Source organism: Salmo trutta, chromosome 28, assembly GCF_901001165.1.
Source record: "Salmo trutta chromosome 28, fSalTru1.1, whole genome shotgun sequence".
NCBI lineage: Eukaryota > Metazoa > Chordata > Actinopteri > Salmoniformes > Salmonidae > Salmo > Salmo trutta.
Window position 1 is genome coordinate 45728334 of NC_042984.1, and position 14016 is coordinate 45742349.

A 14016-nucleotide genomic window follows, 5' to 3' on the forward strand; every position below is an offset into this window, starting at 1 on the left:
TGAAGGATATACATAGAGGTTAGGGGTAGGGATGACGTCAAAGCTTTCGATCCTTGTCAGCTAGGTGTTTTCGGGACTAGGCATTTGCTAGAAAGCCCTGCCTGTTTTTTGTGTTATGTTGTTATTTGTCTGTTCGTCAGGTAGAGTGTTTCTGTCACTCAGCAGCTTGACAAAGTACTTCCTGTTACATCATGAACACTGGAAACCACTGGAGGAGTATGAAGCACTCATCAAGACCTTTTACCGCTGTGGTTTCATCTACTAACTACTAGCCTAACGAGTGTCTGATACATGCATGGCCAATGCCAAGGGTTATGGAACCATGCACTAAATGCATTCAATAAACATTACTGTAGATAAAAGTTATTTTAGGCAGCTCTGTAAGTGCTAACCATCTGAGCTACTGAGAATGTAAGACGTACTCACTTTAGGATCCAGGAGGGTCAATCATTGACCAAAAACCCAGTCATTCATATTCCCTCATATCAAAATCAATTTCCTACCCCTTAATAGTTTTAATTGATCATTTTAATTTAAAAAATTAAGTAATTTAGAGGGTAGCAATTGCGATTTGCATACTCAATCACTATATTGACAGCATCATGAGAAATAGATTTAGCACAACCTGTCTATTTTTGCTTTGCTACTACCCTCACATTTAAACAGGTTAACATAGTGTGAAGCCCATTCCTTCGACCAGTTGCGCACACTCTGACAGAATACCACAACATCTTATGGAGTCAGCAGGAGCAGATAACCCTGTTGTAGGGGTCGAGGAGCGTGTGTGAGCTACTACCCTCACATTTAAACAGGTTAACATAGTGTGAAGCCCATTCACACACATACAAGGTCATTTCCATGTAAAAGCACCAACATGTGAAGTACATAGGAGCATGTAAAAGCTGGTGTCAATTGAAAGCTAATGGTCTATTTATTTTTTATTAAGGCATATATACATTTTTCAACCATTTTCTATCCTAAATATTAGAAATAATCAATGGCTTTTCTTCTGGTCAAACAGATGGAAAAGGGGTCTTAGAAAACATCTACCAGAAAAAGTATTAAAGTTAAAGTAAAGACCCCTGCCAACTAAAATCAACACTTTACTTAGTTTTGGAGAAATGATTTGCCTTGTGCAAATTGAAGAAACAGTGTCCTCTTCCTTGAAATTCCATTACCAAAAAACCCCACATATCTTTAAGATATTTTCTAATTTCTCTCCCTCGTGAGGAGGGAGGATAATGACATACTAATTGGTTATAGTGTTTTAACTGATATTTATTTAGTTTATGAATTATCAAATGATTAAAACTCTAAATTCTGTTACCAAATCGGTACCGGAATTTCCAGAAATGTCTAACAGAATTACTGCAAATGAATTGGCTAAAATGGGAAATGATCACAAACCACAGTCACAAACCACTGGCATACTGTTACATTCAACTCATAACTGTTTTCGTTCTCTTTCTGTTGTCTGATGGTCAAAGCAAGTGTGACCACAGTCTGGACAACCCCTCCACCTCTTTAACCCTCTCTCTCTCTCTCTCTCTTCTCTCTCTCTTCAGTTAATGTCACCTATCCTGGCTCTTACTGACTCCTACTCATGAGCCCCCTCTCTTTCCACTGTAACTAGCATCCTTACCCACTGAGCACGACTGACACTGGACCTCCATGGATGTTGGAGAGTAGTTGAAATTTGGTCAGTCCGCCCTCGCCTTAATTTCAACTTCCAAATACATTATTTTTGGTTTTTGGTGCGATCAGGAGGATTTGGCCCAAACATAGATGTCCATGATTGATTCAATCCGGGCTGGACCAAATCTGAACCAATCATAAACGTCTATGTTTCATAAGTGTGGAGAGCACAGTAGAGTACAATAAAAGAACATAAAAAGAACAGAGTATAGTTCAGTACAGTACAGTACAGTTCCTTACTGTACAGTACAGTGCAGTATAATAGATTAGAGTAAAGTTTGGTGCAGTACACAGTAGTACTGAACTGAACTCCACTGTACTGTACTGTACTGAACTCTACTCTACTCTACTTTAGTGTACTCTACCGTTCTCTACTATACTCTACTATACTGTAATGAACTCTACCCAACTACTAAACTCTACTGTTCTGTGCTGTACTCTACTGAGCTCTAATGTGCTGAACTTTTATGTCCAAATTGTAAAACATAGACTTCTATGATTGGTTCAGATTAAGTCCGTTCTGGGCCAACTAAAGTTGGTCATGTTTGTGGCGGAGCTAATTAAAATTATAGCCAGTGTGTTTGATAACGCCCAAATATGCAAGGGAGGATATTGCATATTTATACCTTTGTGTAGCTATTTAGGATACATCACCGTGAAGATAATGACATTCATATCCATAATTATGCATTTCTATGTAGTACAGATCAGGGACCCTGGGTGTTAATCCACTTCACTTACTGTAGTTCAATAACCCAAAAATATTTTCTTAAATTCAATATGTCATTTCATAGCTGACACCCCATTCTTTCTGCAGACATAACAGCGTTTTTGGAAAACATATTTTTTTTATTTCAGGAATTATTTTACCATATGGTTCATTCAGTAAATGTGTTTTTGTGAAATGTTCAGGGTAAATTGTTAAAAGTAGTCCTTGTGCTTTGAAATCAATGTTTTTTGTTTGGCATACATTTTTAAGTGAAAAATCTGACTATAAGCCCAATTCCGTTATAATGGAATTGCCCAAAATGGCAAAGTGGAAACAAAGTGGAAACTAACTGCCATGATTTTGGACTTCCTGTCCTGCAGCCCGATCAAATTTCAATCAAATGTATTTATAAACCCTTTTATATCAGCAGATTTCACAAAGTGCTATATAGAAACCCAGCCTAAAATCCCAAAAAACAAGCAATGCAGATGTAGAAGCACGTGGCTAGGAAAAACTCCCTAGAAAGGCAGGAACCTAGGAAGAAACCAAGAGGGAAACCAGGCTCTGAGGGGTGGCCAGTCCTCTTCTGGCTGTGCCGGATGGATATTATAAGAGCACATGGCCATTAAGTCAAAAACAAGGTAGCAGGTCAAGGCAACAGGTCAGAGTTCCATAGTCGCAAGCAGAACAGCTGAAACTGGAGGAGCAGCCCGACCAAGTGGACTGGGGACAACCAGGAGTCATCAGGCCAGGTAGTCCTGAGGAATGATTCTAGGGCTCAGGTCCTCCGGGAGGGGAGAGAGGGAGAGAGAGATAATTAGAGAGAGCATACTAAATAAACACAAGAAACCAGATAAAACAGGAGAATTACACCAGATATAACAGACTGACCCTAGCCCGCCGGCACATAGACTATTGCAGCATAAATACTGGAGGCTGAGACAAGGGTGGGTCAGGGGACACTGTGGCACAGTCCGGCGATACCCCTGGACAGGGCCAAACAGGCAGGATATAACCCCACCCACTTGCCAAAGCACAGCCCCCACACCACTAGAGGGATATCAACAGACCACCAACTTACTAACCTGAGACAAGACTGAGACAAGGCAGATGATGATGAGGATAATGCCCACTCTTCCTTAGATGTGTTTGTTAGCGATAGTGTATTTTGCTCAGTCTGTCTTTGATATGATCGAATGTAAGTGTGCTTTATGACCAGTAGCCTAACATGTAAACATAATATTTTGATATTGAACACATTTTCCATAAGCATCAGAATTGTGTATATTTATTTACAAGAATGGTAGGCCTAAAACTGTAACACACAAGTTAATATATATTTGACACTGTTGCCCTCTGTTGGGCATAGTTGAAAATACATGTACTTGTCTGAAAGTGAGCTCTGAGTCATATACAAACTAATTCCCACCATCATATTCATTCTCTCATGCTGTCTCTGTATCATACTGTACATTGTAATATGTGACAAAGCATGAAGGACAGACACATAGGAAGGAAAACCCTGTGTTCATTGCTTTGCTGTTGAGGTAACAGCTACAGTGCCTTCAGAAAGTATTCATACCCATTGACTTTTTCTACGTTTTTGTTGCGTTAGAAAGTGGAATTAAAATGGATTTCATTGTTATGTTTTTTGTCAACGATCTACACAAAATACTCTGTAATATCAAATTGGAAGAACAATTTTTTAATTTGTAAAAAACGAATGAAAAACCGAATATATCTAAGATGGATGGGTTAGCTGATGACATCCCTAAAACGATTTGTGCTTAATGGGGCAGAAGTCAGTGTGTTGTAATTCTGGATGGCAAGATTGACTAGAAACTGCCATGTGGGGAATCGTAAGTGGTCTGTTTCATCTTGATCTTGATTTCATGTCAATGCTAATATGGCTACAATTCGCTAACTAGCTACTGTAACCAACAACTGTAACGATATATTTGAGAGACAACAAGTGCTCATTGTGCAAATTAATTATAGCATACATTTTGTCAACGATCTAAAGCCAACTGTCTGTTTTGCCCCATAGTTGTTGCTAAACAACCAACCCCTGAATAAGTATTCAACCCATATTATTCTACATTGAATAAAATAGTAAAAATAAAGAAAAACCCTTGAATGAGTAGGTGTGTCCAAACTTTTGACTGGTACTGTATATATTTGTGTGCATGTATACAGTATCAAATCAAATGTATTTGTCACATACACATGGTTAGCAGGTGTTAATGCAAGTGTAGCGAAATGCTTGTGCTTCTAGTTCCGACGATGCAGTAATATCTAACAAGTAATATAACCTAACAATTTCACACCAACTACCTTATACACATAAGTGTAAAGGAATGAATGAGAATATGTACATAACAATATATAAATGAGTGATGGCCGAACGGCATAGGCAAGATGCAGTAGATGGTATAGAGTACAGTATATACATATGACATGAGTAATATAGGGTATGTAAACATTATATAAAGTGGCATTGTTTAAAGTGGCTAGTGATACATTACATCAAGATGGCAAGATGCAGTAGATGGTATAGCGTACAGTATATACATATGGGATGAGTAATGTAGGGTACGTAATCATTATATAATATAAAGTGGCTAATGATAAATTGATTACATAAATTTTTCCATTATTAAAGTGGCTGGAGTTGAGTCAGTATGTTGGTAGCAGCCACTCAATGTTAGTGATGGCTGTTTAATAGTCTGATGGCCTTGACATAGAAGCTGTTTTTCAGTCTCTCGGTCCCAGCTTTGATGCACCTGTACTGACCTCACCTTCTGGATGATAGCGGGGTGAACAGGCAGTGGCTCGGGTGGTTGTTGTCCTTGATGATTTTTTGGGCCTTCCTGTGACATCAGGTGGTGTAGGTGTCCTGGAGGACAGGTAGTTTGCACCCGGTGATGCGTTGTGCAGACCTCACTACCCTCTGGAGAGCCTTCTGGTTATGGGTGAAGCAGCTGCCGTACCAGGCGGTGATACTTAGCTTTCTTGGGAACAGCATACTGGGATAAGGATCGATTGAATATGTCTGTAAACACACCAGCCAGCTGGTCTGCGCATGCTCTGAGCAGCCGGGAATGCCGTCTGGGCCTGCAGCCTTGCGAGGGTTAACACGTTTAAATCTTTTACTCACATTGGCTACAGTGAAAGAGAGCCCGCAGGTTTTGGTAGAGCGCCGTGTCAGTGGCACTGTATTGTCCTCAAAGCGAGCAAAAAAGTTGTTTAGTCTGTCTGGGAGCAAGGCATCGTGATCCGCGACGGGGCTGGGTTTTTTTTGTAGTCAGTGATTGACTGTAGACCTTGCCACATACCTCTCGTGTCTGAGCCGTTGAATTGTGACTCCACTTTGTCTCTGTACTGACACTTAGCTTGTTTGATTGCCTTGCGGAGGAAATAGCTACACTGTTTGTATTCGGTGATGTTTCCGGTCACCTTGCCCTGATTAAAAGCAGTGGTTCGCCCGTTCAGTTTTGCGTGAATGCTGTCATCAATCCACGGTTTCTGGTTTGGGAATGTTTTAATAGACGCTGTGGGTACGACATCGCCGATGCACTTGTTAATAAACTCGCACACTGAATCAGCGTATTCGTCAATGTTGTTGTTCGCCGCAATGCGGAACATATCCCAGTCCACGTGATCGAAGCAATCTAGAAGCGTGGAATCCGATTGGTCGGACCAGCGTTGAACAGACCTGAGGGCGGGAGCTTCCTGTTTTAGTTTCTGTCTATAGGCTGGGAGCAATAAAATGGAGTTGTGGTCAGCTTTTCCAAAGGGAGGGCGGGGGAGGGCCTTATATGCGTTGCGGAAGTTAGAATAACAGTGGTCTAGGGTTTTGCTACCCCTGGTAGCACAACCGATATGCTGATAGAATTTGGGGAGCCTTGTTTTCAGATTAGCCTTGTTAAAATCCCCGGCTACAATAAATGCAGCCTCAGGATATGTGGTTTCCAGTTTACATAGAGTCCAATGAAGTTCTTTCAGGGCCGTCGATGTGTCTGCTTGGGGGGGGGGTATACACGACTGTGATTATAATTGAAGAGAATTCTCTTGGTAGATAATGCGGTCGGCATTTGATTGTGAGGAATTCTAAGTCAGGTGAACAAAATTACTTGAGTTCCTGTATGTTGTTATGATCACACCACGTCTCGTTAATCATAAGGCATACACTCCCGCCCTTCTTCTTACCAGAGAGATGCTTGTTTCTGTCGGCGCGATGCGTGAAGAAACCAGGTGGCTGTACCGACTCAGATAGCGTGTCTCGAGTGAGCCATGTTTCCGTGAAACAAAGAACGTTACAGTCTCGGATGTCTCTCTGGAATGCTACCCTTGCTCGGATTTCGTCTACCTTGTTGTCAAGAGACTGGACATTGGCGAGTAGTATGCTTGGGAGTGGTGCGCGATATGCCAGTCTACGGAGCCTGACCAGAAGACCGCTCCGTCTGCCCCTTCTTCTACGTCGTCGTTGTTTTGGGTCACCGGCTGGGATCCGATCCATTGTCCTGGGTGGTAGGCCAAACAGAGGATCCGCTTCGGGAAAGTCGTATTCCTGGTCGTAATGTTGGTGAGTTGACGTTGCTCTTATATCCAATTTTTCCTCCCGACTGTATGTGATAAAATCTAAGATTACCTGGGGTAACAATGTAAGAAATAACACATAAAAAACAAAATAGTGCATAGTCTCCTAGGAACGCGAAGCGAGGCGGCCATCTCTGTCGGCGCCGGAAGTGAGACCATTCAAAAGTTTGGACACACCTACTCATTCAAGGGTTTTTCTTTATTTTTGCTATTTTATACATTGTAGAATAATTGTGAAGACATCCAATCTATGAAATAACACATATGGAATTGTGTAGTAACCAAAAAAGTGTTAAACAAATCAAAATATATTTTATATTTGAGATTGTTCAAAGTAGCCGCCCTTGCCTTGATGACAGCTTTGCACACTCTTGGCATTCTCTCAACCAGCTTCACCTGGAATGCTTTTCCAACAGTCTTGAAGGAATTCCCACATATGCTGAGCACTTGTTGGCTGCTTTTCCTTCACTCTGCGGTCCAACTCATCCCAAACAGCCTGGAGGTGTGTTGGGTCATTGTCCTGTTGAAAAACAAATGATAGTCCCACTAAGCGCAAATCAGATGGGATGGCGTATCGCTGCAGAGTGCTGTGGTAGCCATGCTGTTAACCTCTCTAGGGTAGGGGGCAGTATTTGCACGGCCGGATAAAAAACGTACCCGATTTAATCTGGTTATTACTACTGCACAGAAACTAGAATATGCATATAATTGTTTGATTTGGATAGAAAACACCCTAAAGTTTCTAAAACTGTTTGAATGGTGTCTGTGAGTATAACAGAACTCATATGGCAGGCAGAAACCTGAGAAGATTCTGTGCAGGAAGTGCCCTCTCTGACCATTTCTTGGCCTTCTACACTCTATTTATTGAAAACTGAGGATCTCTACTGTAACGTGACACTTCCTACAGCTCCCATAGACTCTCAGAAAACGAAAACAGGGTTTCCCGGTCGGAATATTATCGCTTTTTTATGAGAAAAATTGCATAAAAATTGATTTTAAGGGCGGTTGACATGCTTCGAAGTACGGTAATGGAATATTTAGATTTTTTTTGTCACGAAACGCGTCGGGCGCGTAACCCTTTGTCACCCTTCGGATAGTGTCTTGAACGCACAACAAAACGCCGCTATTTGGATATAACTATGGATTATTTGGAACCAAACCAACATTTGTTATTGAAGTAGAAGTCCCGGGAGTGCATTCTGACGAAGAACAGCAAAGGTAATAACATTTTTCTTATAGTAAATCTGAGTTTGGTGAGGGTCAAACTTGGTGGGTGTCAAAATAGCTAGCCTGTGATGGCGAGCTATCTACTCAGAATATTGCAAAATGTGCTTTCACCGAAAAGCTATTTTAAAATCGGACACCGCGATTGCATAAAGGAGTTCTGTATCTATAATTCTTAAAATAATTGTTATGTTTTTTGTGAACGTTTATCGTGAGTAATTTAGTAAATTCACCGGAAGTGTTCGGTGGGAATGCTAGTTCTGAACGTCACATGCTAATGTAAAAAGCTGGTTTTTGATATAAATATGAACTTGATTGAACAAAACATGCATGTATTGTATAACATAATGTCCTAGGCGTGTCATCTGATGAAGATCATCAAAGGTTAATGCTGCATTTAGCTGTGGTTTTATATTTTGTGACATTATATGCTAGCTTGAAATATGGGTGTCTGATTATTTCTGGCTGGGTACTCTGCTGACATAATCTAATGTTTTGTTTTCGCTGTAAAGCCTTTTTGAAATCGGACAGTGTGGTTAGATAAAGGAGAGTCTTGTCTTTAAAATGGTGTAAAATAGTCATATGTTTGAAAAATGGAAGTTTGGGGATTTTTGAGGAATTTGTAATTCGCGCCACGCCTATCATTGGATATTGGAGCAGGTGTTCCGCTAGCGGAACGTCTAGATGTAAGAGGTTTTAACTTGTTATGGATAGGTGGCAGTATTTTCACGGCCGGATAAAAAAACGTACCCGATTTAATCTGATTATTACTCCTGCCCAGAAACTAGAATCTGCATATAATTATTAGCTTTGGATAGAAAACACTCCAAAGTTTCTAAAACTGTTTGAATGGTGTCTGTGAGTATAACAGAACTCATCCCTCGAGGCAAATAACACTGAAACATGCATGAGACCATCAGCTGTTCCGGACGACTCTGTGATCACGCTCTCCGCAGAGTAAGACCTTTAAACAGGTAAACATTCACAAGGCCACAGTGCCAGACGGATTACCAGGACGTGTACTCTGAGCATGTGCTGACCAACTGGCAAGTGTCTTCACTGACATTTTCATCCTCTGCCAGTCTGAGTCTGTAATACCAACATGTTTCAAGCGGATCACCATAGTGCCTGTGCCCAAGAACACTAAGGTAACCTGCCTAAATGACTACCGACCCGTAGGACTCACGTCTGTAACCATGAAATGCTTTGAAAGGCTGGTCATGGCTCACATCAACACCATTATCCCAGAAACACTAGACCCACTCCAATTTGCATACCTCACCAACAGATCCACAGATGATGCAATCTCTATTGCACTCTACAATGCCCTTTCCCACCTGGACAAAAGGAACACCTATGTGAGAATGCTATTCATTGACTACAGCTCAGCGTTCAACACCATAGTGCCTTCAAAGCTCATCACTAAGCTAAGGACCCTGAGACTAAACAGCTCCCTCTGCAACTGGATCCTGGACTTCCTGACTGGCTGCTCCCAGGTGGTAAGGGTAGGTAACAACACATCTGCCACGCTGGTCCTCAACACGGGGGCCCCTCAGGGGTGCGTGCTCAGTCCCATCCTGTACTCCCTGTTCACTTATGACTGCACAGCCAGGCACAACTCCACCACCATCATTAAGTTTGCTGATGACACAACAGTGGTAGGCCTGATCACCAACAACGATGAGACAGCCTATAGGGAGGAGGTCAGAAACCTGACCGTGTGGTGCAAGGACAACAACCTCTCCTTCAACATGATCAATACAAAGGAGATGATTGTGGACTACAGGAAAAGGAGGACCGAGCACACCCCCATTCTCATCGACGGGGCTGTAGTGGAGCAGGTTGAGAGCTTCAAGTTCCTTGGTGTCCACATCCCCAACAAACTATCATGGTCCAAGCACACCAAGTCAGTCGTGAAGAGGGCACGACCAAACGTATTCCCCCTCAGGAGACTGAAAAGATTTGGCATGGGTCCTCAGATCCTCAAAAGGTTTTACAGCTGCACCATCGAGAGCATCCTGATGGGTTGCATCACTGCCTGGTATGGCAACTGCTCGGTCTCTGACCGCAAGGCACTACAGAGGGTAGTGCGTCCGGCCCAGTACATCACAGGGGCCAAGCTTCCTGCCATACAGGACCAGGTAGTGTCAGAGGAAGGCCCTAAAAATTGTCAAAGACTCCAGCCACCTCAGTCATAGATTGTTCTCTCTGCTGCCGCATGGCAAGCGGTACCGGACTGCCAAATTAAGGTCCAAGAGGCTCCTAAACAGCTTCCACCCCCAATCCATAAGACTCCTGAACAGCTAATAAAATGGCTACCCAGACATTTGCATTTTAATGACACAAAATAATGACACAAAATATACATTAATTTTCCATGTTCCATCTCTCCCAACATTCAGATGTTGAAATATATTGCCCCAGTGTCCGTTGTGTGATGTTGAAGTTTTGGCGGCAAAGTCTCTCTGTGTGACAAAGGATTTTCAGCCTTCAAATACTGCAAAGCTCAAGGGAGTGTGTGTAAAAACCAACTTCAGCCAGAAACTAATGAAGGGAGGCGAAACTCAAGAGGCTTTCAACACTGAGACATTTAGAAGAGATCTTATGTTGCCATAGTTACTAAAATGGATGGCCTTTAAAGGCAGCTACAGACTTTTCGCAAATGCAGCGATGGAGCAGCGTTTTCTATGTAGTTCTAGTACTTTTGTGCTGCTAACATTTTTGGAACAGACTTTATATGACACTCCACCACTCTGTTTGCGTAGGATGTGCAGGGCCCATTAACAAATGAGCCGTGCACTCTATCTGAGAGCAAATGTAATCATGAGAGTCCCATACTGTGTGAGGGAAGAATGTGAAGACCATAGAATTATAAATTAGAATAATAATTTAATAGGATCTCTATAGTGAAGACTGGATAGGTGTGATGTCAATGGAAAGAGGATAGATAAAGGATAAGTTCAACTCCGTCTTATGTAATGTCTCTCCACAATTGCTATAATAACATGTTATATTAAGGCTAAATTCGGCCACTGCTTATGTGTGGTTTTTCTAAGGTTTGCCAAGGGCCTATCAACTCTCTGTCCCTTTCAGGTTTGATGGTAAATTGAGATACAGAGTGTGTCACTGAGCTGGGCTGTATCGATAAAATGTAAAGATCAACGTTTCCGTAACCAATTTTTTCATCAGTGTTTTTTATTTATATGACGAATGTGCACATTGTAATACTGTCATACTGTCACCGTCATTGGGGTCACAGTATGTCTACTGCCACGAGGTGACAATGACCACTAAACAACAACAAGCGTAGATCAATAAAATACATGTCCTCTGTAATAATCAAGTTGAATAAAAAGTTTTATAATAGATGATGAATAAAATAATTTCAAAACCTGCACAATATTCTGAACATTTTATTTGTTTCAATGACCAATATAGCTGGAGTAACCTATGTGAATTGAGCATATTTTGCAGCCAACTTCCCTAATCTAAACAAATGGTTTGGTCCGGCCATACCCGTGCCCTCCGCTGCAGTAGCATACGTCGTGAGTGAAATGCGCTGTCCAAGGGCAGCCTATTGCCACTGTCAGAGGAGGGGTGGACGTGTGTCGGCTGTAACAGTTTTCTCATCGCCCAGGTAAGTGCCAATATAACGCTGAAGTTATCATCTCTAAATATAATGTACATGTGTATAGTGTGACAGTTATTGACTCTGTTGTAGTGCGATTTTAAAGGCTAATATAGACAACTGTTGTTTCTTTCGCAAAACTATTTTCATAAATCTGGGTTTACAATGGCACAATCTAACATGACTTCAAACGCTGTCAATATGCGTCTGTTTCAGTGATACAGATTGTCCCTCATATTGGGAGAGGATCCGCTATACTGACGCGCCAGGTGCCCAAATTGATGACCTATGTCGCGCAGCGAGAGTCGAGTGGAGACGAACGGATTCGGTTTAGTCAGTCGTCCTAGTGAGCCCTTCCCAGCTAGCTAGGTTGTGCTTGTGGCTAGAAACTTCATCCAGAATTTGAAACTTGTCTGCCGAAGTTGGGACTTGAGAGAGTGTAGAATCATTCAGTTTAAATCTGCAATAAATGTTATTTAGATTTCTTTGCCTGATATTGGATACACTATTCTAGGTACTCCCCTCTCCTGACTGCGGCGACCGGGAGCCAAGGGCTCAGACTGCGGCAACATGGAGCCAAGGACACTGTAGTGTTGCCTGCGTGCAGCGCAAACTCTCCCCATTGAGCAGCAGACTGTATCATGGTGACATCCACATGGTTGCGCTCAGTCTCAAGTTAGACGTTCATGTTTCTCAAGCGTAAAACTTCGAAGTTGTTCCAAACTTCAAATTTCGAAGTGTTAAATTCAGGCATTAATTCCACATTCTTAAGGTTAGGAATTAACTCAACATGGTTAAGGTTTGGGATAAGCTTAAAACAAAAAATATAAAAAAGAACTTTCTATAGCTGGATTCGAACTTGAATTGGTGGGAAGCAACTGCTGCCTGGTGGGAACTGAAGCAACTCACACCGGAAAGCTCCTTGATACAACACCATTGCTCTGGTAACGGTGACATCCAGATGGTGACCAATACTCCCTTCCCATCAAAATAAACATAACTTTTTAACTAGCACCATTGTTGCCAGCTAGCCAGCATGAACTAGGTCCATGCACAGCCACTGGAAGTAGGGGTGCTAAGGGTGCTGCAGCACCTCCTGAAAAATCTGAATTAAATATATATATATAATAAAACTAAATATCACTGGGCCTTTACTTGGTATTAGCGGACCGATATAGATGTCTGTAGTGCTGGCCAAAATTTTTTTCAGCATCTCTGCTTTGGCAAAAAAAGGTAGTTGTATCTTGCAGGATTCAATATTTGGAATTGTAAGAGTTGTTGCCCTGTCCCTTTCTCTGCAATTGTCATTCTAATAGAATCCAGAAATAACAAAACCCTGTCCTCAAACATTTACATCAAAAGGTGCAAAGCATCTATATCAAATTAAATATTTTTCATGATCAAATAACATATAAAACAACCACTTTTTGTGCAGTATTAATTTACCATCTTTACAAACCACTTAATGTAAATGTACATTACTGTATTGTACATAGGCTGGTCATCTAGGTTTGTACCCGTTGACTTTCCATCCCCGTTATTTGCAAGAGGAAGAAGCGCAGGTACAGGGGACAGAGAGCGGGATGCCTCATGAGGACCCGCAGAGGGCGAGTGGGAAAGCTGCTGTTTCTGTCAATATTACTCGCCAACATGCAATCATTGGACAATAAATTAGACGAGGTACGATCACGAATATCCCTGCCAGCGGGACATCAAAAACGGTAATATCTTATGTTTCATGGAATCGTGGCTGAATGACGACATGGATATTCAGCTAGCGGGATATACGCTGCACCGGCAAGATAGAACAGCACACTCCGGTAAGACGAGTGGGGGTGGTCTGTGCATATTTGTAAACAACAGCTGGTGCACGAAATCTGAGGAAGTCTCTAGATTTTGCTCGCCTGAAGTAGAGTATATTGTGATAAATTGCAGGCCACACTACTTGCCTAGAGAGTTTTCAGCTATACTTTTCGTAGCTATTTATTTACCACCACAGACAGATGCTGGCACTAAGACCGCACTCAGTCAGCTGTATAAGGAAACAAGCAAACAGGAAAGCACTCACCCAGAGGCGGCGCACCTAGTGGCCGGAGACTTTAATGCAGGGAAACTTAAATCAGTTCTACCAAATTTCTATCAACATGTTAAATGTGCAACC

At 41.9% G+C, this 14016-nt stretch overlaps 1 protein-coding gene across 1 annotated transcript in view; it reads left to right on the forward strand.

Moving 5' to 3' along the window:
- The first annotated feature begins 11818 nt into the window (after positions 1-11818).
- Positions 11819-14016, forward strand: part of LOC115166340 (transmembrane and coiled-coil domains protein 1) — an 89076-nt gene continuing 86878 nt past the window's right edge. Inside the window, exon 1 of the mRNA XM_029720248.1 lies at positions 11819-11864. The gene's annotated coding sequence lies outside the window, so the exon portion shown is untranslated. The remainder of the gene's footprint in view (positions 11865-14016) is intronic.